This window comes from Phascolarctos cinereus, unplaced genomic scaffold (assembly GCF_003287225.1).
Source record: "Phascolarctos cinereus isolate Bilbo 61053 unplaced genomic scaffold, phaCin_HiC Scaffold_4;HRSCAF=312, whole genome shotgun sequence".
Lineage (NCBI taxonomy): Eukaryota > Metazoa > Chordata > Mammalia > Diprotodontia > Phascolarctidae > Phascolarctos > Phascolarctos cinereus.
The window spans coordinates 621973467-621999432 of record NW_027555847.1 but is presented as its reverse complement, the minus strand read 5'-3'; the positions used below and the strand labels follow the sequence as shown (position 1 = coordinate 621999432).

The 25966-nt window shown below is 43.6% G+C and overlaps 1 protein-coding gene across 4 annotated transcripts in view; it reads right to left on the bottom strand.

The window, feature by feature from the left end:
- The window catches only part of ZHX2 (zinc fingers and homeoboxes 2), a 216592-nt gene extending 193660 nt beyond the window's left edge, over window positions 1-22932 (bottom strand). For 2 of the 4 annotated variants that reach the window (XM_078153722.1, XM_078153718.1), the window contains exon 1: window positions 21856-21964. The gene's annotated coding sequence lies outside the window, so the exon portion shown is untranslated. Of the gene's footprint in view, window positions 1-10662; window positions 10878-21855; window positions 21965-22319 lie in introns of those variants that run through there. The other 2 variants (XM_078153719.1, XM_078153720.1) reach the window with 2 other exon arrangements.
- Window positions 22933-25966: the final 3034 nt, after the last annotated feature.

Genomic DNA, 25966 nt, shown 5'->3' with positions numbered 1-25966 from the left:
TCAACTATTTTTCCATTATATCCAACTCTTCATGACCCCATTTGGGGTTTTCTTGGCAGAGATACTGGAATGGTTTGCCATTTCTTTCGTCAGCTCATTTTGCAGAGGAGGAAGCTGAGGCAAACAGGGCTAAGTGACTTGCCCAGGGTCACACAGCTAGTATTTGAACTCTGAGGGCAGATGTGAACTTGGGTTCCTGACTCCAGGCCCAGGGCTCTACCCACTGCACCATCTAGTTGCTCTACCTGAGCACAAAACTCTATGACAAATTCATGGTCTCCATTTCGTTTTATAAGGAATGTTCTAAATCACCTAATCGAGCTGAGAATGATTTCTGAAGTGGCCATAGCCCTATCCTATGGATGAGCCCCATAAGCCATATTACCTCTCCTAACTCCCCCTGTGGCCTGAGTTAGACACAAAGACCTGAGTCAAGTGTAAAACATCCCTTTCTGGTTAGTTAAGCATGCAGGGCTCCAGCAGGGAAGTCCAAGCTAGGCATAAGTTTGCACTGTGTAATAAACATAGTGAGAAATTTGGGATAGTACATCCCTGCCAAGCTTCACTCCAAAGCTGGCCTCCATAGTCTTGGCAGGAAAATCTTTGAGGTGGGGGGGGGGTTCAGAGAAGTGGGTGGAAAAAACACACAAACTCATGAGTGGTGATATTATGGGGGAGATGCAGACTTGCCTATTTGTTCTATTTCAGTTCAAGTCAACAAATATTTATTAAATGCCAACTATGTGTTTATGTTCTCTAACTTCTACTGGGTCCTTACCACAGCAAGGCAATCCTTGTATTTCTTCTCTCTGACTGATTTCCTACCTTGCTTCCAAACAGCTTCTCTCTCTCCCCCCAAGACCCACACTTTCCTCTTTTCCATCCTCTCAGCTGAGGATCTCCCCTCTTACTTTACCAAGAAAATGGAGGCCATTCACTGTGAGCTCCCTCCTCTCCTCTTCTTTCCATGTGAAAAGCCCTTTATGTCACCTTCCAAGTCTTCCCCTCCACTCTGCCAGTCTCTGACAACCAGGTGGTAGATCTTCTTACCAAGGCCATCCACTTTACAGGTACCCTTGATCCCGTCCCCTCTTCTCCAACAGACTTCCACCATTATCATCTACTGCCTTTAATACTCAATTCAATTCAATTCAATAAACATTTATCAACTGCCATTTCCAACACACTGAAAACGGAATTCACTCTCCCCTCCTAAACTCATCCCCACTCCTAAACTTCCCTATTTCTGAAGAATACAGTCATTCTCTTTCAACCTATTGGCTTTTTCTGTTGCCAACAAATATGCTCATGTCTCTCTCATCCTTAAAAACCTTCACTAAATCCTATGATCTCCTTAGACTACAGTTCTTCCCCTCTCAGCCAAACTGTCAGAAAAGCTCTCTATATCTGTTGTCTCCATGTCCTCTCCCATCACTCCTCAACCCCTTCTAATCTTCATTTCTGCAAAAGCCCTTTATAACCCACCCCTACTCTGCTTGGCTTTTTGACTTCTCAAATATCATCCTTTCCGCAGGATAAGCTCATCACCAGAAATCTCATCATTATGGAGACTGCTTGAACTTTAATAATCAATATCTCTTCAGTACCTTCAGCTGCCTCTTCTCTCTTTGGAGAGTAGATTTAAAAAACCCCCCTCAAACCTTCCTCTTTATAGAAGGCACAGAATTCCCAACTCCCCATTTCCCACCTACTAGAGGGGCTGGGGAGGAACAGGTAGACTTATCAGGTCCTACTATGTATTAGGCACTATGCTAAGCACTTTACAACTACTGCCTCACCTGATCCTCAAGACAGCACTTTGAGGTAGGGGCTATTATTATCCCCATTTTATTAGTTGAAGAAACTGAGGCAGGCTGAAGTTAAGCAACATGCTCAGGATCACATACCTAGAGTCTGAGGCTTGGTTTCGACTCCACAAAGATCATGGCTCCAGGCTTGGGTACCATCTGCCTCATTCTCCTTCCCCGGTAACTCTTTTCAGCTTCCCTCGGTGTACTGTCTTTCCCCATTGTAAACTCTTTAAGGGCAGGGCCTAACTTTCTTTTTCTTATTTGTATCCCCAGTGCCTGGCACATAGTAGGTGCTTAATAAATGTTATTGATAGTTGTCTTTCTAATCTGCTTGCCAACTTGACTAAAATGGCTTGCTTCAAAGTAACCAATGAATGATGTCTACATTGCCAAATCTAATGGTCTTTTCTCAAGCCTAACTCTTCTTGACCTATATGCTGTACTTGACATTGCTGACCATACTCTCCTGGATATTTTCTCTGGATTGTCATGACACTGTTCTCTTGGTTTTCCTCCTATCTATCTGACCATTTCTTTAGTTTCCTTTGCTGGTTCATCATCTGTATCATACTCCCCATCTGTGGGTATATCACAAGGCTCTGGACTGGGCCACCTTCTCTTCTCTCTCTAGAGGCAACTAGGTGATATTGTGGATAGAAAGCTGGGCCTGGAGTCAGAAAGACCTAAGTTTGAATCTGGCCTCAGACACACACTGGCTGTGTGATCCTGGGCAAGTCAAGTCACCACTGTCTCCCTCAGTTTCCTTAACTTGAAAATGGGCACAATACTAGCACCTCCTTCCCAGGGTTGAGAATCAAAATAAGATATATAATAGGCACCTAGCAGGCACTTAATACTTATTTCTTTCCTTGGTGTACTCATCGATTCCTATCACTTTAACTATCATGTTTTTTCTGCTGTTACTGACATCTTACACTCCAAACTGGATCACCACAGACCATGCCTGAGTGGAGCTAGGCCACTCAGTTCTGTACTCCCTGGGACTGTCTTCATCTTCACCTCAGATATTTTCTGTTCTTCTCTGCCCCTCCCTTCCAACAGATGCTCTGAGAGCTGCAATCAAATCACCACTAACATTGCAAGATTGAACCAAATGGATTGTCCTATTTTTGCACTCACTACTTTGTGACTTCCTGGCCCATAATTCCCTTCCCTGGCTATCACTTTACCATATGTGTTTTCTCTCCCAACAAAATATAAATTCACTGAGGGCAGGAACAATTCCACTTTCATATTTGTACCCCCAGTGTTCAGCACAATTCTTGGCATATACTATACCTAAGTCTGTCATAAATTAACTCCTCAATTCCTTCATTCTATGTAGATGACTCCCACATCTATAAACCTAACCCCAGTCTCTTTCCTGAGCTCCAATGCAGTATCATCAATTGAGATGTCCTATAGACAATCTCAAATTCACCATGTTGAAATCTTTCCCCACAAACTCATCCCCTCTCTCAAACTTCTCTTTTTCTGTAGAGAGTTGAATGATTCTTCCAGCCTCCCAGTTTCTTAACCCAACATTACCTTGACTCTTTGATCTTCCTTGCCCCACATATGAAATCAGATACTAAACTGTGCTTTGACATCCCCAATATCTCCAACTCTTCTCTAGTCACAGATCCACCACCTTAGTCCATCACATCTTGAGTGGACTTTTGCAATGACCTTAACTGGTCTTTCTGTCTGAAGTTTCCCCCCCACTCCAAAACATCCTCCAGATAGCTGTCAAGGGAATATTCTTTAAGTTCAGATCTGACCACATCAATCCCCTACTCAGTATAACTCCAGAGGCTCCCTACTACTTCTAGGATCAAATATGCACTCCTATGTTCGGCATTTACAGCTTTTCACAACCTGGCCCCTTACTATCTTTCAAGTATTACACATCCCACCCCTATATGCACTCTACAGTCCAGTCATACTCATCTTGCTGTTCTTCACTCATGACCCTCCAGCTCCCATTTTCTGAGTCTTTGCACTGGAATGCTCCATGACCTTTACTTCTTAGAATCCTTGGTTTTCTTTAAGAATTAGCTCGAGTCACCTTCTGCAAGGCCTTTCATGGGTCCTCAGCTCCTGATAATTCCTTCCATTCCAAGGTAACTATGTATCTTTTTTGCATGTATTTTGTATTTCTAGTATCTAGCACATGTGCCTGTCATACAGAAGGGGCTTAATAAATGCTTGATTGGTTTATTAATTGGACAAAAAGCCTCCTATGCTCTTTAGGCTACAGTAATACCTAACTTCTCAGGTACTGATCAACCCACATCCAAGACACTAAAAATTCTCATTATAAAAACCTATCACACCAAGAGGCAGTGTTGACCTAACCCAGGTCTCAGAACCTAAGAACAGAAGAGCTTTAAAAGAAGTTTGTATTAGAAATGTTCTTCATATGCTTATATCTGTATTTCTCTAGAAATCTTCCTCCTTTAAATGAAAAAGAAATCTTCCTACCTTCTTCCTAAGTGGGGGGAAAAAAAAGACCTTTGAGGTGATACCTTCTTTGGGAGCTTCTGCTAATTTTTAAGCACCAAAGCATTCTGGGACCCTCCCTATTTTCTCTTAATAAATTCAATTAATCAAGTAATTGGACAGAATTACACAGCACTTTCTTCACAACTCTGAGTTCTGTAATAACAATTATAACTTATGACTGATTTAACAGTGCTTTTAATGTTTACAAAGAATTCTCCTCACAACACCCAGTAACCAGAGGTAAGTGACAAAAACTCACATTTATATGGCCCTTTAACATTTCAAAGAATCACAGGATGTTGGAGCCGCAAGGTACCTCAGTCGTCTTTGGGTACAAACCCATCCCCACACACATGAGAAAACTGAGGCCCAGATGAATGAGATGATCTTCCTAAAGGCCAAACAGCTCATGGTAGTGACTGGACTAAAAGCGAAGTCCTCTGACTCTAAATACAATTCTCTGGTATTGCGGTATTGGGGGATAGGGGTAGGGGTGGGGGTGGGGGAGATTTGGACCTATAATTTCATCAGTACCAGAAACTAAGTATAGAGAAACTCTCTCCACCAATGTGGAACAGCTACTAGTCTATACCATGGTAATCTTCGAGAATTACCAGAGACTCTGAGAATTTACGTGATTTGCCAATGGTCACACAACTAGTGTGTCTGAGAGGCAGGAAAAGCCAATACTTTATCCACGATGCCACAACACACTATTATAGACTGAGAGCTACAGTGAACCCTCAGAGGTCCTTATCTCCAACCTTCTGGTTTTACGGATGAGGAAAGTAAAGAAACAGCTTAAATGACCTGTCCAGGAACACAGAGCTAGTTAGTGTCAGAAACAAGAACTGAACCCAGGTCTTCTTGACTCTAAGACCAGGTCTCTCTATCCACTCTGCTACGCTGTCAAAGGCCAGGTTATTAGAACCTAGTTTGGGGTTCAAGAGGCAACCAGGAAGCACAGTGGATAGAGCACTGAGCTTGGAATCAGGAAGACTCCTCTGCCTGAACTCAAATCTGGCCTCAGTCACTGACTAGCTGTGGGACCCTGGACAAGTCACTTAACCCTGTTTGCTTCAGTTCCTCATCTGTAAAATGAGCCAGAGCAGGAAATGGCAAATTCCTCCAGTATCTTTGCCAAGAAAACCTCATATGGGGATATGAAGAGTTGCACAGGAGTGAAAAGACTGAACACTGACAACAGTAAAGGTCTAGGGTTCTGGGGAGGATACAAAATGCTAGCCACTTGTTTGACTGGACAAATCACTTAACCTAGACTCACTCTCCTTATCTGTCAATTGAGGGAGCTGGTCTAGAAGAGTGCTGTCAAATTCATATAGAAACAGATCCCTGAGCCACATATTGACTTAGAAAAACACAAACGAATACCATCTATGTTGTATTACATTTTCACTAATTTGGTTAAATGTTTCCCAATTACATTTTAATCTGGTTCAAGCAGCACCCTGGAGTTTTGCAGGCCCTGAGTTTTGGCCTCAATGGACTTTGAGATCCCCTCCTGCTTAAGTTCAATAAGCCTGTGAAATAGGAAATAAAAGCCCTTTGCTCAAGGAATTTATGGTCTAGATCAGTGGTTCTCAAACTTGGGAGCCACAAGACATCCATGGAAAGATTTCAGTATCCATGAACTTGGATTGGAAAAAATGAGATCTTTATTTATACTGACCTCTAACTGAAATCTAGCATTTCCTTCCATCATGAATGCAGGCAACAAACCAGAGCAGTATTAGGCTTCACCACACTGCCAAGGGGTCCATAACACACAAAAAAGATAAGACCCCTCCCCTAGTATAGACGGGGAGCCAATGCACACACGTAACACAACAACTAGTAAACAATACAAAATAGGACGTCATCAAATGCCAAAATGAACCAGTAGTATGCATAGTGAGTACCAAAGGCATGCCACACTGGGTCACTGCGATTGTGATTATGTGTGTACCTCACAATGAGGTGATGGTAATGAGGACTCTAGGTACAGTGAGTCCAGAATGACCGTCAGTAAGCCTTCTATGGATGGAAGATGTCAAGTAATTAAAAAGTGATAGCAACTCTGATCTTAAATTACAGGCCAAAAGGACAGGGCTGCTCCAGCCTCCATTTTCAATAGTGGGTCAGTTCTCCCAATAGTGGGAGTGGAGGTGGCTTGTGAGTAGCAAAGCACTCACTAGCCAGCACTCTTCTACCAAAAGGCTTCATTGAGGACAGTCAGTGGGGTACTGTTCCCACAGGCCTAAATGTCTTTGGGCATGACTCTCTGGACAAGGGGCCCTTCTTTCAGCTACCTGTCAGTCAATCACCCTGCTTTGGCCTCTCTTCAAGATCTGGAACCAACGGTAACTTATGCTGCCCTACAGAAAACTGCTGGGTCAGCTTTGACCCAGCCTTCAAGTCTGCAGTCCCAGAGAAGTCAACTGTCCTGCCTGAGTCACTCGGTAAATCAGCAACGGACCTTGGATATCAGCCCAGATCTCCTTAATCCCAGGACACTGTTCTAACAACCAGCTGACTTTGCCAGGAAGAATTCCCAGACATAGAGTCCAAAAAGCAGACTGTGACCCCACTGTTGGGATTGTGGGCAGTCAGCTTTCTGAAACTGAAGGCAATGCCTTGAACACTGTAGAGAGAAGAGAGGGGAGGTTCTTTTCCTACCTCTCCTGAACATGCTCTTGCCTGGACACAGATAGCCAAACCCATGTCCATTACTTAGGGCTAGAGGGAGAACAAGTTAATTAAAAGGCAAGACCACAAGGCACAGTGAAGACTGTGAGTCTCTGAGACATGTTGCTGCTCCTGCCAAGAGGAGCTGATGGACTATAAAAGCAGGAGATGCCTGAGCTATGGCATGATGCCTGTGGGCTCAGGGGCACAGATGGCTGCTGATTCTGCCTCCTACAAAGTCCACCCAAGTCCAGGGTGAAGCTCAGAAATGTCTGCTAACATTCTGATAATGCTAAAAGGTTTGCCAAACCCTTTATATACATAATCTCACTGGAATCTCAAATGGGTAAGTACTTATAGTATTATCCCCATTTAACAGATGAGAGAACTGAGGCAAGGATAGGTTGTGATTTGCCCACAGGTCACACAACCTGTGAGTGTCACAAGCAATAGTCAAATGCGGGTCTTCCCTTGACTCCACGTCTAACATTCTTTGCACCATGCCCTCAACTGCTCAGAAAGTATACGCCTGTATACTTGCAAGTCAAAATTTTTTCAACATATTATTGATTGGTGTGGCTGATTTTTTCCTCTTCTTCTTTTTCAAAACATTGTCCTAAGGGATAACACTCTGGGAGAGGGAAAGGAATGAACGCAGGGGGAAATCCAGGCAATATAAAAACAAAAGATATGAGTAAAAATCAACTTTTAAAAAAGAAAGCAGACTTATCCTTCAGGCATGTCAATTAATCAACAAATGGGTATTAAGCATCTACCTCATCCAAGGTGCTGTCTTGGGTTCTGTGGAAGACAGGGATGAACCTGGGATTTCATTGGTACAAGGAATTCCCAGGTGAAGAAATTTCAAACCAATATAGGCTGGAACAAAAGGCAATAGAAACAGGGGCTGCTAAACTGTATATAAAGATCCCAGCTGGCAGCATACTGGCTTAGAAAACCTCTTGTTAACATTATCTATGTTCTATTGTATTTTTACTTATTTTGCTAATATCTCCCGATTCTATTTTATGGCTGCCCCCTTTGGCCACTTGGGGCCTAGAGGAGAAGGCAAGCGACTTACTCAAGCTCATGCAACCAGGATGTGCAGCTCTTTAGCCACTATGCATCCTGGCCTCTCCGTGGAAGGTCCTTTGTATAAAACCCAGTCCCAGCCAAGGAAGAATATGGAGAATGTATCAATCGATCAACAAACATTTATTAAATGCCTGTTCTGTGCCAGGTACTGTGGTAAGTAATGAGGATACAGTGAGAAAAATGAACCAGTCTTTGTTTTCAAAGAGCACAAGGCATCTACCCAGGAAAAGTTAAATACAGTGCAAAATTATGAGATGATCCATCACCCCATGAGTGGGAGAGACACTAAAGGGCCACACTGGGCAATGAGGAGGGTGAAAGGACCGGAAATCACACCACAAGATGATCAGCTGCAAGACCCCAAGTCACTGAACCTAGTGGAGAGAAAGCTTGGGTGGGAGGGAACATTATATCTGCCTTCTAGTATCTGAAGGGCTGTTACAATAGCAGCTTGTGTTTGGGGAAGTGAGGTGGCACATGGATAAGGAACCTGGAGTCAGGAAGACTCATCTTCATGAGTTCAAATCCAGCCTCAGAAGAGTACTAGCTGAGTGACCCTGGGCAAGTTACTTCATCCTGTCTGCCTCAGTTTCCTCATCTGGAAAATGAGAAGGAAATGGCAAACTACTCCAGTGCCTTTGCCAAGAGAACCCCCAATGGGGTCACAAAGAGTCAGATACCACTGAACAACAACATGTACGAGTGAGACTAGCTCTGCTTGGTGGCAGAAGGCAGAACTGGGAGTGATGAGTGAAAGCTGATGAGAGCAAGGTTTAGGTCCAATGTAAGGAAAACATTCCCAACCCACTGACTGAGTGAGTCACGAGCATTTATTAAGCATGTACTTTGTGCCTGGGACTAGGTGTGGAAGACACAAGGAAAAGCAAAAAATCAAAGTCCCTGCCCTCGAGGAACACAAATTCTAATGGGAAAACTATGCAAATAAAGAGCTCCATGCCAGACATATACAGAGGCCAGATTTATACAGATGGTAACCTTGGAGGCAAGGCACTAGAAGTGGGGGGTGGAATACAGAGGAGTGGGGACTGGGAAAGGCCCTCTTGCAGAAGGTAGGATTTGAGCTTGAAAGAAGCCAGGGAAGCCAGGGAGCTGATGATGGATAGTCATCTTTCTGGAATTCTGCATTTTAGGCTTAGGGAAGACAGTCAGTGAAAAGAATCATCCCAAAGTTTCATGTGCGATCACTTTTTTTTTTATATTCTACTATGTCATGGAAATGTTTGTTTTATTTCTAAAGTTCAGAATAAAATAAATAAAATTCTAAAAAATAAAAACAAATGCAATGGGCCATACTGGAAGGTAGCCAAGCAAAAGCCGATGAGGACTACCTGCTGGGGATGTTGTAGAAGGGGGTCATGTGTTGAGTAAGGTGTCTCTGTTCCAATTCTGAGAAAAGGTTACTTTCAATGTAAAGTTTGGAAGACAGAAAGAGGTCATTCAGCTGGGGCTGGTCAGGGAGAATTTCATCAAGAAGTCAGGATGTAAAAACAGGGTGGCAAAGGATAACTACCTCAGTGGGGAAAAAATTAATATCAATCAATTTGGGAGCAACAATAGGTCAAGAAATTAGACCTATTACCCATTTCTCCATTCGGATTTTCTCCATGCACACCACAAAACCTGTACAACTTGGCAGGAGGTCTGAGAATTGTTGTGGCTCAAAAATTTGTCACCAGCCAACCCGGGCCTCTTAAAACTTAGCAAAAGTACATCCTGACAATCACTAGGATTTGTAGGGAAAGCCTTTTACATGGGGTAGGGTCTGCCCAGAAGTGAAGTTTGACAAATGAATGAAGGAATGAATTAATGAAAGAATGCTATGCTAGACACTGGAGGATGTGTGGAGAAGGCAGCTCCTGCTTTCAAGGAGCTCCCATTTTAATGGGAGAGACAACATTATGTAGGAGGTTTCAGCTATAAGCCAGATGCAAAGGTCCCGTGGTCTTCAGGGTGAAGCAGGAAAGCAGGTGCATCTTTTTTTTTAATGCTGTTTTCACTAACAAAAGCATATCTGTTTCTGATGTTGAACCATCTGACAGTGTTATGATGAGACATCAGAAAAGGACAAAGGGAAATACTAGGCTTACACTATGTACACCTATGTGTAGGACCTGAGGGCAGGAAATTCTGCTCTTAAAGTGTTTAAGTCACTTTGTACTCCACTGACACCTTATTCCAATGGCTCAGCAAGGTATGGAGGTACTAACCCTAATTCCTTTTTTTCCCTCAGTTTTTTTTTTTTGGCTAGGCAATGGGGTTAAGTGACTTTGGGCAGAGTTACACAGCTAGTAAGTGTCAAGTGTCTGAGGCCAGGTTTGAACTCAGGTCCTCAGTTTCTTTTCAAAGAATATATTTTGTTTTTACATCACCTTCATTTCTGCATATAATCCCCATCACCAAACCAATGAGCCATCCCTCAAAACCCTACCTCCACCCCAAAAAACAAATTAAGAGAAGGGCGGGGAGAAGCACTTCGACAAAGATAACCAACATAGCAATCAGGTCTGATGGTGTGCAGCTGTATTCCACATTCACATTCTCTCACCTCTGCAAGGGAAGGGAGGGAGGGTAGCTTTTCATCTCTTCTTTAGAGACAAGTGTGCAGTGACTTTGGTTCTTGAAAGTGAAGCCAGTGAAATGCAGGGTCTGGTAGGTCTTAAAAGTGAGAGGCAGGGAAGGGTACTGCACGGAGTGCTGGACACTTTGGAGTCATAGAGAGCAGGGTCCCAAGGCACTCTGATAGAAGCAGTCAAGGGGAAACTGTGAAAAGAGGATTAGGTCTAGAGTCAGGAAGACCCAAGTTAAAATCTAGCCTCAGGCACTTACTAGCTGTATGACTCTGAGTAAGTCACCTCACTGCTGTCTGCCTCAGTTTTCCCAAGTAAAATGTAAAATAAAAAAACAATAACAAAACCCTCCCAGGGCTGTTGTGAGGATCAAATGAGATATTTGTGTCAGGCTTAGCACAGCCTGACACAAAGTAGGCGCTTAATAAAGGCTTCTTCCTTTCCCTCACCAGTAGGCTGGCTACCAGGGAATGTAGGGGTTTTTTGGCCACAGCAACCTATAAAACAGATGGGGGAATGTGTTGTAATTTGCATCAGTGGAGGGAAGTGTCCAGACCCATGAAATCACACCTCTCTAGAAAGTACTTAAATAAATCAAACTAGGTCTAACTTCAATCTCAACTTGGTATTTGGTTCCCTGAATTTACAACTTTGGGCCCACGAGACAATCAAGACCACTTGCAATATATTGCCATGTTGACCTAAAAGCCCTTTCTCTTGGAAACAATATAAAACAGTCAGATCTCCTAGTTTTTGGCATAAGTTCATGGCACTCTTAGAATCCAATTTTATTACACCAAGTTCCTCTGGAAAAAAAAAACCAGCAGGCTGTCTTGCAGCTTGATACAAGCTGGGAGCTCTGATTTGGAGCCTGGCCCTCCCCTCCAGGATTCCTGGCCTGCTCCTAGGCCAATGGGCTTTCTCCCCTTCCTAGCTGTCAGGTCCACAACCCTCCACCTCAAAAAAAAAAAGGCAAAACTAATCTTCCTAACTCTCATCACTTCCAGACCTCACCCCTGTCAGCATTTTAGGACCTCTAGCTTCCCACTAAGATTTCTTTTTTTTTTTTGATGGAGGGAGATTCCATTAAAACATGATCATGGGCTGGGGTGGGGTGGGGAGTTATCATAGCTGCTTCCAAGTACTTGAAAGACTGTCCATCATGTGGAAAAGGGTTTAGACTAGTTCTGCCTGGCCCCAGAGGGCAGAATCAGAAACAACAAGGTTGGAAGATGCAGGGACGAAAAGTCAGGCCTAGTAACAAGGGAAAAGTCCTGACAATGAGAGCAGTCCCTAAGCTGAAATAGGAGGCAATGGATTCTCCCTCACATCAGATCTTCAGGCAGAAGTGATTTCATTGGTTCACAGATCAAGAGTTGTAATACACCTTGGAGACCATCTAGTACAGTTCATAGATGCACAAACTGAGGACCAGCAAAGTTAAGCAACCTGCCCAATATCACGTGGGTAGGATTCGAACCCCAGTCCCTTCAGTACTAAAGTGCTCTTTGCATTGTGCCATATTTCCCTCCTGATACCCACTTGTCAGAAATGCTCTGGACTGGACTCTTGTTCAAGTTGAGCTCTAGACAGCTCCTGAGAGTGCTTTCGGTTCCAGAATTCCGAGGTTCTATGATCGTACCTGTTTTCTGGCCTGCCTATACTGTTTACAAATAGTCCTGAAGAAGCAAGTTTAACAAACAAAGGAAAAATGAAAATTACTTGGCAATTCCTTCCCTTCCCACCCTCTTTTCTTGCCCCTTGTCCCAGAATGTCCTGAGTGGTCCCTTGGGCACTCTCCGAACACAGACTGGGGCCAGGCGTGGAGGAGATGGTTTTGTTGTTAGGCCAGCTTTAGCAGTATTCACATATTTTAAGAACAGCAGGAAAGTAATATTGACTGAAAGGAATTCTACATACCATTTAACTAAATGGCTCTACAGCTGCAGAGATCTATAGACTGGAAGCATTATGATTCAAGGGCTCTCAATTACAGTGATCCTCTTTTATTGTATAAAAACACCAAAAGGGTGGGCTATTCCTCCTCTCCCTGCCACAACCCAGGATCCCAATCTTCAGGTGTTTCTACTAGCGTGGTTCTTGGGACACTGGAGACAGCTTCAAAATAGAGAGGCAAGAAAAGAGTTCAATGTCATGCCTAGGGAACCATTCTTCTATCTGAGACAGCATGGTGCCACATGAAGAGTGCTGTCTTTGGGGTCAAAGGACCCCAGTTCAAATCCTGATTCTTTCATTTACCTTGGACAAGTCATTTAAATAACATAAGCCAGCATTTATATAGGGCTTTGGGCTTTTAAGGTTTGCAAAATGCTTTACAAAAATTATCTCATTTTATCCTCGAGACACCCATGGCAGGTAGTCATAATAATAATAAGTGCTAACATTTATATAGCGCTTACTATGTGCCAGGCATTATGTTAAATGCTTTACAATCATTACCTCATTTTGTTCCTTACAAAAGCCCTTCGTGGAAGGTGTTATTATGCCCATTTTACATATGAGGAAACCGGGGCAGATTGCAGTTAAGTCCCTTGACCAAAGTGCCAGGTCTTCCTGAGTCCAGGTCCAGCCACTTAGAAGCCTGAATCATTTATCTAGACTCATTATCTATGCCTCTTTCTATAAAGTAAAAAGGTTCTAGTAGGTGGCTTCTAAGTTCCCTTCTAGCTAATCTACGTCTTTTAATAACATTTGAAAAGGGCTCATGTTTAAACACAGGAGTTTGGGATTTGGAGCAGGAAGGTGCTCATTTGGAGTTCATTTACCCCAAACCCCTCACTTTACAGAAGAGGAAGCTGAGGCCCAGAAAGGTTAAGTGATTTTTCCCCTCCAAAATCACACTGCTACTTAAGAAGCAGAACCAGGATTCAAACTCTTGACATCTTGTTTTATGTTCTTTCCGCTGCACCCCACTGCCTACTAGACTCGCATCCAAGGCCGTTTGCAAGGCTTTTTAAAAGCATGTTTTAAAAACCTCTGTTTCTTTCTGCTCCATTTCTCTTAAGTTATAATGGGAACGTTAGATCAGAGAGAATGCTGAACATACAGCAGGAAAGCAGGGTGTGCATGGCTCTTCACCAACACATAGAAGGGGAGCCAGGCCACGGCAAGAGAGGGTCAAGTGGAGGGGATGTGCACTGGTGGGCAGAGGACAAAATGTCAATGGGACAATCACATTATACATACGATATATTTGTATGATAAATACAAAGATCTACCAAAATAGGTTTCTGCAGACATCACCTAATCCTGAGTTATCCCAGCACACCAAGATAGACCAGTGCTCGATGGTTAACTCCCACAACCTTTCCAGCCTTATCTCTCCGCCACAGTACCAACTAATGGGGGGCACATGGGGCTTTGTCCAGAGAATGGACACAAGGTGAGGCAGTACCTCCTCTCCTCAGGCCTGTGGATGCTGCTAGTCATGTACATGCCCCAAGGCTATCACTGCCAGGGTCTAGTCACTGTGGAAGCCTTCTCACAGGGGCCTACTCTCTTTTCTAGTCCCTGTAGGAACAAGGCCCTAGCTCTTTGAGGAACAATTTGATGTTACATCCTCTGATCAACTAACTTTGCCCCAGGTACCATAATTCCTAGTTCTGAATTTGCTCCCTCTATAGTCTACCTTCCAATCGAACTGTCCTTTTCCCTGCTGGTTCCTTTCCTGAAGTTGGGAAGACTCATCTTCCTGAATTCAAATCTGGCCTCAGACACTTACTAGCTGTGTGATCCTGGACAAGTCACTTAACCCCGTTTTCCTTAGTTCCTTATCTGTAAAATGAACCGGAGAAGGAAACGGCAAACCACTCTAGTATCTTTGCCAAGATCTCTGTCTTCATGCTGTTTGCTCCCTTGAAGCTTCCCATACCTAGCATGCCCTTCCTCCTCCTCTTCGACAGCTGAATTCTCACCTCATTGTTTGAAAGGCAATTCTAATGCTATCCACTCCAGAAGACCTTCTCTGAAACACTGTGTAACCCTTCTTGGTAATAACTACAGATCTAAGCTTACCTTTCAAACAACTTTCTCCCCTTTCCCCCCCCTCCAGTTCAGAGGGTTTTTTTGCACCTCTCTAAAATACTTATGATGCATTAGTGTGTATCACCAATTGGTGGAACACAGTAGGCACTTCATAAATGCTATCTGTTGACTGATTGATCTTAGTTATCTGTGTATGTGTCTTACCCTCCTTCTATGCTATAAACTCTGGGAGGGCTAGGACCAAGTCTTGTCTAAACTTTGTTTCCTGGCATTTATCCCAAGTGCTTTGTACTGAGTAGGTATTTACTTGATAAATAATTTGCTGAAACGAATTATTTTTTAATACTCCATGGTCTGAGTCATCCACAGATTGTTAGAGCTAGAAAGCGCTTTGGATATTATCTAGTCCAACACTTTCATTTTAAAGAGAAGAAACTGAGGACCAAAGAAGTGAAATCTACTGGGCCAGTAGTGATTTCACCTCTCTACACTACACATGTGCATAAGGACATTTCTGGAATGTCTTCCCTCCTCTTCTTTGACTTCCAGAATCCTTCTATTCCAAGGCTCATCTCCAGCTTCCCCCATACAATCTCTCCCTCCACCTTTCAGGGCTCTTTTCTTTCTCAAATTACCTGGCATTAAAGTGATATGTGTACATGTTCTATTCCCAATCTCAACAGAATGTGAGCTCCTTGGGGGAAGGGTCTGGATTTTTTGTTGTTGCTGTTTTTCTGGCTGTGTAACCCTAGCACAGTGCCTTGCACATGGTAGGTATTTAACAAATAAATCTTTGTTGAATGGAATTGAAATGACTTGTCCAAGGTCAAGTTGGCTGGTTGCTGTCTTCTTTCTAGAAGAGGACCAAAATGCCATAACTAGGTTGGGGTCAAGGTACAGTGTGTCTGACTGTGGCTGGTCAGACCAATTCAAGCTTAGAAGGCTCTACCACAGGTCAGGAACAAAGAGTCTGTATGAATGTTTACAGTGGACCAAGGTCAAGTAGGAAGTTGGTGGAAAAACCAAGACTAGAATACAGGCTTTTCTAATGAAATGTGTCACCTTGGGCAAGTGACTTTTGAGCCTCAGTTTCCTCTGCTATAAAATGACAAGGCTGAACTAGGTGGCCTCTAAGAATCCTGCCAGCTTTAAATCTGTGATCCCATGATTCCCAGACCTCCTCACTCATTACTCCTTCATCCATTTGCTTCCAGATTTGGAATACTGTGCCTACATTTCAAATCTGCTCTGGAAAAGTGTATTGTGTTGAAAGGAAAAAAAATTAAAAGTTTGTATTTCTTTTCTCTGCTTAAAAAAAAAAAGACCACCTCCCCAGTGTATCTCTTTTATCAACCACAAAAGTTCACAATTTTGGCAGGTGGCAACTATGCCCACAAATAACAGGATTCTGTTCGATTGAGAAGGTCCAGAGTTCAGACCACAGCCCCTATAAGATGACCTTGTTTCCCCTTTGACACAGAAGCATGTCTTTGGTTTGGCTCTGGCTCCTTCAGACAAACTGATTATCCTCTCCTACTCCCAACCAAACCCACCCACTTAAGAAAGACCTCCATCCTCATTCAGGAGGCCAACACTGCAGGGTGAAGGCTTGCTAGCAGCACTGCTGCAGAGTAACAGCTGATATTCATACGGTGCTTTATCCGTATTATCTCATCTGATCCTCAGAACAACACTGAAGTAGGTACTATTACCCCATTTTACTGATTTAGAAATTGACCCTTAGAGCGGCCCATAAGTCATTCTACTATTGAACACCAGAAGTGTGGGATCCTAAGGACCATATTACATGGCTTCATATTGATCCCACTTGCATAAATGGAGAATTCCTTTTGCTACCAATTTTTCTACATATTGTAAAGAATCGAATACAGTGCAACAAAGTTTAATCAGTGCGAAGGATTTTTAAACACAGATTAAAGGGAGGGGGAGCATGACAGCTAAACAGAATGACACCATGGTGGGGGTAAGCTGTTTGTAAAATAATCTTTCAGGTCATCCATATGCTAAATTCCCTTGCACATCAAATTAAGAGCATCTTTAAAAGAAACATAATGTTTTAGGAAGGCTCTCTGAGGGGCACAGTGGATAGAGGGCTGTCTCTGAAGTCAGGACGACCTGGTTCCCGTCCCATCAAAAGACACATACTAGGCTGAGTGACCACAACTAAGTCACTTAACCACTCAGTGCCTCCAGGGAACTATTAAGACCGAGCTGTTGATCTGCACAGGAAAAAGAGTTTCTATCACCAAGGAAATCACATCTGGACCCCGTCCTCCTCCCCAAGGACCTTTCAGTGTTCTTTCCACCTTCAGTATGAAGAAAGATGACTAACCAAGCCTTTCAAGGTGCAACACCATAAGCATAAGCACTAGAAAAAAAAAGATCCATGGGGAAATGTTTGAAGCCATAATATCATATATGTTCAGAAGTTAGGAAGGTAGAAGAGAAAGATAGCTGGGCATCCTCAAAAGAGTGGCCTGCCTGGGTTTTCCCATGACACAGCATATCCAAGGTCTCTTTAACGATACATCAATGCCTCATGTTTATTTATTTTGATCCTTTGTCCTTGACTCAAAGAAAATGGCTCAGATTTCACACACCCAAAAAGTAGAGTAAGTACCACAGTGCAAATCCATCTTAGAAAGAAATTCACACATGGAATGTGAGGGCCAGAAGAGTCCTTGGAGATCACTTAGTCTGAGCCTCACCACCCCCGCCACCCCCCCACCCCAGTTTATGAGGTTCAGTGATAGGAACTGATTTGCCCAAGGTCAAATACAGAGTAGGGAGCAGATCAAAACCTCTTCTACTACACTTCTGGGAAGTAAATAATTGAGAGCCATAGATTGCCAACACTTCCTCGGACACCATCTAATTCAGGGGTTCTTAACTTGAGGTCCAGGAGCTTGTTTTTTTAAAATACTCTGACCATTGTTTTAGTTTCTTCATAATCCTATATATTTTATTTTGTTCGTTTAAAACCATTATTCTGAGACGGGGTCCAGAGGCTTCACTAGACTGCCAAAAGGGGTCTTCAAAACAAAAAAAAGGCTGAAACTCCTGCTCTAGTCCTTTCCCCTCATTTAAGAGCTGAGGAAGCTGAAGCCCACGGAGCTGAAGGGATTTGCTAAGGGTCACACAAGCAAGTCTGGTAGCAGAGCCACTACTAGAATCTGGGCCTCCCAGCAGCTCATCCTATTCTCCTTCCATCATACCATGCTGCCAGACACTTTCTAGTGTGTTCAGCTCCACCAGCACTATTGTCAGAGAAGAGCAGATTGTTACCAACTGTTAAAGCCTGACTAATACCAAGTATAAAATACTTGATGCTACCCATTCTAAAAAAAGGAACCATCCCAGTCACCTTCCATCCTCTTCTCTGTCTTCTCTTTGGTCCAAGGTACCTAAGCATGGATCTATCCAAAACCCACTTGAGGAAGAAGCAGGGCCCGACCAGTACTAAGAGCTAGCATTTACACAGTGATTTAAGGTTTATAAAGAGCTCTCCTCCCTTAAGCAGGCTGGGCAAATCCTCCTGATGTCCGGCTACTGGGCAGAGTATGGGAGGGAAAGGGGGGGAGTTAAATACAAACTATTGCTCTCTCCCACCTCCTTCTTCCTATTAGGGTTGTGGAAAAAAGTGGAATGGTCTATCTCAGGACATAAAGGGTTTCTCACCACTGACATTCTTTAAGTAGAGACTAAATGGGCCACTTGTTGGGGACCGTTGTAGAGGGATTTCCTATGTATTTAAAGGCTGATCCTGGTGGTCAAAGAGGTCCCTTTCAACTATGAGGTTTTGTGATTTTCCTCCTAGATGTCCACAGAACCATCAATGAAAGCATTAGACTATTAGAGCAGTAAGAAGTTATACAGGAAACTGGGAGGGTCAGCATCTCTAGCAGCACTATTAAACTGTAGGTTGTGACCCCTATAAGGGGGTCGAGAGTGGAAAAAGTTTAAGAAGTCCTGCAAGGCATGCAGTTGTGGCTGGGGCCCTGAATAGCTGAACCAGCAACTTGCCCACATGTGAAGGGGCAAATGTGGTACAGTGAAAAGACATACGACACTGAAGTCAGCAAGTCTGTTTAATTCCTTCTTCTGACACATACCACAACTGTGACTTTAACCTCCTGGGGCCTCAGTTTCCTCATCTGTAAAATAAGGGGGTTGGACTAAATGACCTTTGAGGTCCCTTCCAGTCTTATGTCTCTGATCTTATGAAAAAAGGACAGGTATCTCCTCTTAGCATCAATCAATAAGCATTTATTGTGCCAGGTTCTAGGGACACAAAGACAGAAAAGAAACATTTCCTGCCTTCAAGAAGTTTATATTCTATTATGGAAAAAAACCCCTATATATATAGATATATACACACACATATATACATATATACACACACACATATATATATTTCACACATGTTATGCTTTAAGGTTTACAAAAGGCTTTGCATACATTTTCTCACTCAGTATTATCCCCATTTTACAGATTAAGGGGAAGGGTGGTTAAGTGAATTACCTAGGAAACCTCTAGTCAGCCTCTGAGGCTCTGACTGCAAATTCTGGGCTCTATCCACCATGCCACCAAGTGGCCTCAATACTGGGTAATGGTGAACTAGGGGGTGAAAAGAGAGGCAAGGCCTCATGTACAGAAAAGTGGTATGAAATGTTCGGTAAAAATACTACCATAAACTCTGTATTTCTGTAAAGTGAATACATTTCCTTTGGGCTAATAAAGATCTGTGTGTTTGAGTTTTTATTTTGAATGGGGACTAATGTTTCTGATTAACAACAAAATGTTAGCCTCCTGAAGTATTCTCCCCTAGAGTAATAACTTCAGGTAGAGGCACAGCTGATGTTGCATCTGGCCAGAAGGAAAGTTACATTTGTAAATTGAGGAGCAACCAGGGAGCCCTGGAATAGGGCACGAACATTCTTACAGACAGACCATAAGTCCAGCTATAGTCCGTGGCAGATTTCAATTTCATTTTTTTTACAGTTGTTTTTCTAGCCTTCTAATATGATGTGTATACATGCATCCATTTATTACATATATTATGTCACATAAATCAACTCTTTATATCAGTTCTACTCAACCAAATGGAGAGTCCCTGAAACCAATTTTCAATATTAAATATGCCACTTTACAAGTTATTTATTCCAGCTGGTTGTCATTCAGTGCTTTGTGGCATTATTGCCCCAGGACAGGACTGCTCCAACGGATTTCCTTTACAAACATAAAGTTACTTTTGGGCTCAAATCAGGAAAGAGATCTCACCCTCTACTGTTCTACACATTTCAATGCTTAACTTATTACTGTTTTCGGTGGGAGGAGGAGGTTCACTACCTACAAGATGCTCAGGAGCTAGCGACCTGAGGGACTGGATAAGAAACAGCAAACAAAGAAGGGAATGGCAAAATGACCTCTGGGGCCAGAGAGGCACTGGGGTGGGGGTGGAGGGACGACTATTGGGATTAAAACCTGGCCTGACACCTTTTAAAAGAGGGCCTCAGCAATAGGCTAGATTCTTTGGTTTCCCCCCCGCTTCCCCCCAAAAAAGGAAAAAGCACACAAAAGGCCTGACTACTACCAGGCAAAAAAATACTTGATGAAACCCATTCTAAAAAAGGAACCAGTAAAGAAAGAGCTGAGGGCAGAGACCCCCCACACGGCTTTGAAGTCAATCAATCCAGCAAATCACAACTTTTCTTCCTGAGAAGCAAGTTTTCTTCCCCGACTAGAAAACAAGCCTTCTCCTTTCAGACTTCAGTCACTGACAATTAAAGGCACGAAAAAAACCCATAAAATAAAGAAAAGGGGTGGGGTGGGGTGGGGTATACATGTGATTTTGTTGTTTAAAACTTTCTGCTCGTCTTCTGCAAAGCGGCTAGAAAGGGAGGTTTGCAAAGCTGATAAAACAAGTCTTTGGAAAGCAGCAAAGGAGTTAGTAATAGCAACTTAGACTACCTTTTGTGAGGGGCACTTTTTAAAAGCACCAGCTGTAGTTGGGGGGCGGGAATTGTGGGGAGGGAGTTATAAAGTTCAACGTGGGGAGTGGGGAAGAAACAAGAGTCTGGATAGGGGCAACTTAAGTCTCTCCCACCCCCCTCCCACAGGCACTACAAGCCTCTTCCTCTACTACTACATACACACCCCTCGCTGGGTGCCACCTGAGTTGGAAACAGTGACAGGGTCCACTGACCATTTATCTGTTGCTGTGGCTTCCTCTCCCCCCCCATCTCCCTGCTGCTACAACCCACCGCGTCATGCATGATTCTTGCCACCACATTACGACAAACCGTCACAGGGAAAGGGGAAAAAAGGGAAAAACACATACATACACACACACACACACACACACACACACACACACACACACAGAAGCGTGCAACCTATTTAACTATTAAAAACACACACACACACACACACACACACACGCGCGCAGATCGGGTCAAGTCCCCACCAAGCCTCGCTCGCTGCACAAAAGACCCGCAGTTTCCCCAGGACTCGGGAATGGGGGGAGGGGGGAAGAGACGGCCGCGGCAGGAATGAATAAATAAATAAATAAATAAAGCCAGCCAGCAAGAGTCGCGTCTACGTAACGCCCTGTCGAAAGCGGACGCCATATTTTTTTGTGGCTTATGTCGACATAGGGAAACGTAGACATGTTTTTTCTCCCCCCCTTCCTCCTCCTCCTTTCCCCCCATTACCCAAAACTTGTCGTTAAGATTTGGAGAAAGAAAAAAAAATATGCACCCCACCCCACGCTAGGTCTTGCTCCTAAAATTAATAATAATAAAAATTTGAAAAGCCAAACCCTCCTCCTCCCTTTTCCTTCTGCTCCCCCCCTCCCTTTTTTCAAAAAGCCGGGCAAGTGCTATTAACAAAACATTTTAAGGAGCTGCCGCCGCCGCCGCCGCTGCCGCTGCTGCCACCGCCGGTGGGAAAGTTGGGTCGGAGTCGCCGGCGATCGGAGGTGCTCCCGGTGCAGCGAGCAGTTAGAAGTGTGCGAGATTTCAGCGCCGGGGAGGAAAGGAGGAAAGAGGAGGAGGAGGAGGAAGAAGGAGGAGGAGGGAGAGGGAGGGGGAGGGGGGGGCGCCGCTCGGCCGCCGCGAGGGGAAGCGAGGGGGGAAGTTTCTTACCTTGCACCGGGGCTTTGGAACGCGGAGACACGGGTTTGGAACGCGGAGACACTGCGCGAACGTTCCAAAATGGAACTCTGGCTGTTTCTACACCCCCCCCCCAATCACCACCAGCACCACCACCACCACCACCAGCCACCCCCCTCCACACACACACACACACACACACTCACACACACACACACCCACCGGTCCCCCACTCCGCACCGTGGAACCGGATCCGATTCTGTGGTTTAAAATGATACTAATTAATAAGAATAGCCTAAACGAGAAGACGGTGGCAACCCCCCCCAAAAAAAAGGGAAAAAAAAGGGGGGATAAAAAAAATCCCTCGATCAGTGGGGAATCTACGCCAAAACCCACATGATCTCTAACGTCAGCATGCGTATTTGCATACGATACCACCACCAGCTCTTCCACCCGGGTCTCGTATTCCGCGGAAAGTTGCAAACTGAAATTCTTACCCTTCTAGAGACGCTTCGCAAACATTTTTTTAAAGGAGGGAAAGAAATACCCCTAAACGCGCGCTGTTTATTTGCAATTAGAGGGAGGGGGTGGTGTGAAGGGAGGGGAGGAGGGAAATTAACTTAAAAGTGTGATCTCAGTAACGGACCCGGTGGAATTTCTGCGAGAAGTGTGGAGCGAGATCATTGAATATTAAGTACGGCTCGGGTGGTGGTGCATCCCCGCAACCGGACAGTGCGCGTCTTGTAAGGGAAATGCCCCTTTTCTTTATGAAAAGTTCAAGGTGTCACTGATGAGCTCGGCAAACTGTTGATCCTGACCACGTGGAGTAGAGATAGAGGAACCGGTGAGAAGGAGGGAAGAGGCAAAAGCTGAGTTGCAGGAAGGATGCAGCTACTGGAGCAGCTGCTGTCGCCGCCTCATAGATCTTTCCTTTTGGGATCGAAACCGCCTCAGACCCTGGACTGGCTGGTTGGGGAAGGGGTGTAGAAGGCAGTTAAATCCGTTTGCTTGTGCCCAGGGCTCCCTCCGCTTTGTGCTGCGGCTATAAAGAAGAGGAAAGGGAGAAAAAAAAAACAAACAGGCGAGACATTTCACGTTTGCAACTGTTGACGGGGGCTGAGGGAGAGGGAGGGGAGACTGGGAACTCGGTTACATAACTATCCTTCAAAATTAGGTCACGTTAACCTGGGAGTTTAACGGGGTTTCCTTTCTCCATCTGCATTCCTGATGCCGATTGAAGATCTTCGCCTTTCAACTTTTTAAAAAATGAGAATTCTGCTCTTTATTGAAGGTGAGACTTCGTGAGCTTCAGGAAATGCATATTTCTGTAGCGATAGAAAAATCCTTTCTATGTGAGAAAGTAAAATTTAGAGTTGAATACTTTTACATTCACCGTCTGCTCTCCCTCTAACAGAAACTTTAGAGGATTAGCCCCCAGACTTCTGTCCAGAGGTAGCTTTAATTAAAGTGATCCAGAGAGGAAAGCTCAGATTGTTATCTTCTCACTAGCCGCTCTTGGCATGTAAGATACTGACCAGCGGCTCCTAGGATGACCAAAAAGAGGGGCATTCTTATTACAGCTCCAGGGCTAGTCCTTGGGTCCAACTGGGGAAAGGAGGCTTTCAAATTCCTCCTCTGTTGAGACCAGAGTGATTTGCCAGATTATCCCATGGAGAGGGAGGGTGGAGGTAGGGGTGGCATTTTCCCTGGACAAATAGATGAAAAGATAAAAATTCAAACTTTAGCACTTTATCCCTGGATGGATTTAGGGATGAGCAATGTATGAGTGACTTGAAGAAACAGAAATAGACAAACTTCTCAACATGTAATTAATTACATTGAAATCTTCAAAATCTGTTAACATGCATATAGAGAATGCACCCCCCCCCACTTCCCCTCCTCCCCTTGCATTAATTCCAATAGGCTTTAGAACAAGACTTTTTAACCTTTGTGTGTGTGTGTGTGTGTGTGGCATAGACCTCATTGGCAATCGGGTGAAGCCTATGGACCTCTTCTCAGAATGATGTTCTTAAATGCATAAAATAAAATACGGAACATTACAAAGGAAACCAGTGTATGGAAATACAGTCATCAAAACATTTAAAAAGCAAGTTTGAGGGACCTCAAGTTTCAAGCTACTCTCCAGACTTGGTGGCCAAGTGATTAAAAGACTTTAGGGATTAACAAGTCTGGATCCCTCATTTTGCAGATCAGGAGAACAGGCCCAGGATGAGGAAGTGACTTACCTGGGGTCACATAGGTAGTGAGTAGCAAAGTTATGATTTGAAATTACATTCTAGTGCCAGGTTGTGGGCATAGTGACAGATGAGGTAGTATTTATTAGAAGCAGTCTTAATAAACTGAACGTAGTATAATCAATAATAATTCATATTTGTATAGTTGTACATCACAAGTACAAAAATCATTCACGTTACAGTATCTTATTTTAGCCTCACAAACAACCTTTGAGGTAGGCAGTGGATATATTATAGCCATTTTGCATAGAACAAAACTAAGGCCACAGAAAAACAATGATCCATGCACCTAATATCACTTAGTTAAGAGTGTTAGAGATTGGACTTGAATGTGGGTGTCCTAAATCCAAGTTCAATGTTATTTTCATCAAAGCAACTAAACTCAGTACTATTGTCCTTAGGGAGCCTGAACAGTAATTGAGTAGTCTCTTTGTCACCCCCTAGTCTGGGGCATTCAAAATAATGTTAGTTATAGGGTGGGGGGAGGAGGGAGCTAAGGGTGGACATATGATTAGTAAACTGAGTGCTGTGGTTCTGTTATTAGTTCTGGCTCTGTTACTAGGCAGCTGGGTGACCTTGCCCAAATCAATTAACCTCTCTGGACCTCAGTTCTCTCATCTGTAAAATGAGAGGTTTAAAATCAGAGAATTTTAAACTCTAGACATTCTCAATTTTGAAGTGTAAATCCATTCTTGTTACCAAAATGTAATAGGTCACTTGAGATCTGGTTTGCAATGGAAAGCTCACTTCTCCAGGAGTGAGGAGATCTGGGCTCTAGTCCCAGATCTTAGCTGTGTGGTGCTGGGCAAATTATTTCATTTCTCAGAGCCCCTGTTTTCTGAATTGGTAAAATGATGGTAGTATTTCCTACCTCAGGGGGTTATGAGAGTGAAATGAGAAAGCATCTTGTAAACTTAGGATCTTAATATCAGTACAAGGTATTTTTATCATTATCTTCCTCCTCATATCAACATAGATTATTTTCAGATTTGTTGAGGCTATCTTCCTGGGCACTCAGACCTTTAACTCTCATCTCTCCAACAACCCTACTTTCTGCATCCAATCAGTTGTTAAAATCTTGTTGATTCTGCCTCCCAACATCTCTCATATCCATCTCCTTCAGCCTATTCAGACAGCACAACCCTAGATCAGGCTCTCTTCCAAATTATTGTAATAGACTCCTATATGATCTCTTTACTTTGTGGCTTTTTCTTCTCCCATCCATTCCCCAAACCTCTTAGAAAAGAATCATCCTTAGGTACAGGTCAAACAATTATTCCCTCACTCAAAAGCCTTCAGTGGTTTCCTGTTGTCTCCCCTCAACTAAAAGTGTTCTCAGCATCTGCAAATTTTCCTAGGGCACTTTGTATCTCTCCTTAGCTCCAACATTAATCTATTTTGTATCATATTTATCAGTGTACACGCCTGTATTTTAGGAGAGTAAGCTCTTTGAAGTCAGGCACTGAGTAAATTTTCCTCTTCATATCCCCAGTGCCTAGCACACAAAGAACATTTATCAAATGTTGAATGATCTAAAATATTCTTTCTGGCCTCCTTTTTTTTTTTCCTCCTAGCCCCAGCACATTAAACAAAATCCTAGATATGCAAAAATAGTATAAACATAGAGTGTAGTGCCAGGTAAGGAAGAAATTTCTTAACTCTCAGGAATGTCCAAAATTGGAATGGGCTGTCCTAGGAGGTAGTGAGTTCTTTCTCATTGAAGGTTTTGGGTGAGGGAGGGGAAGCTAGATGCTCCTTTGTCTGGTTGTTGTAGATAGTTTCCGTTGAGGTAGGGGGTTGGTCTTGTTGACCAATTAGTTGCCTTCCAGTTCTAAGATTCTAAGATTGCTGTGCCTGTCTCAAGACTCTCACTACTTCTAATCCCCCTC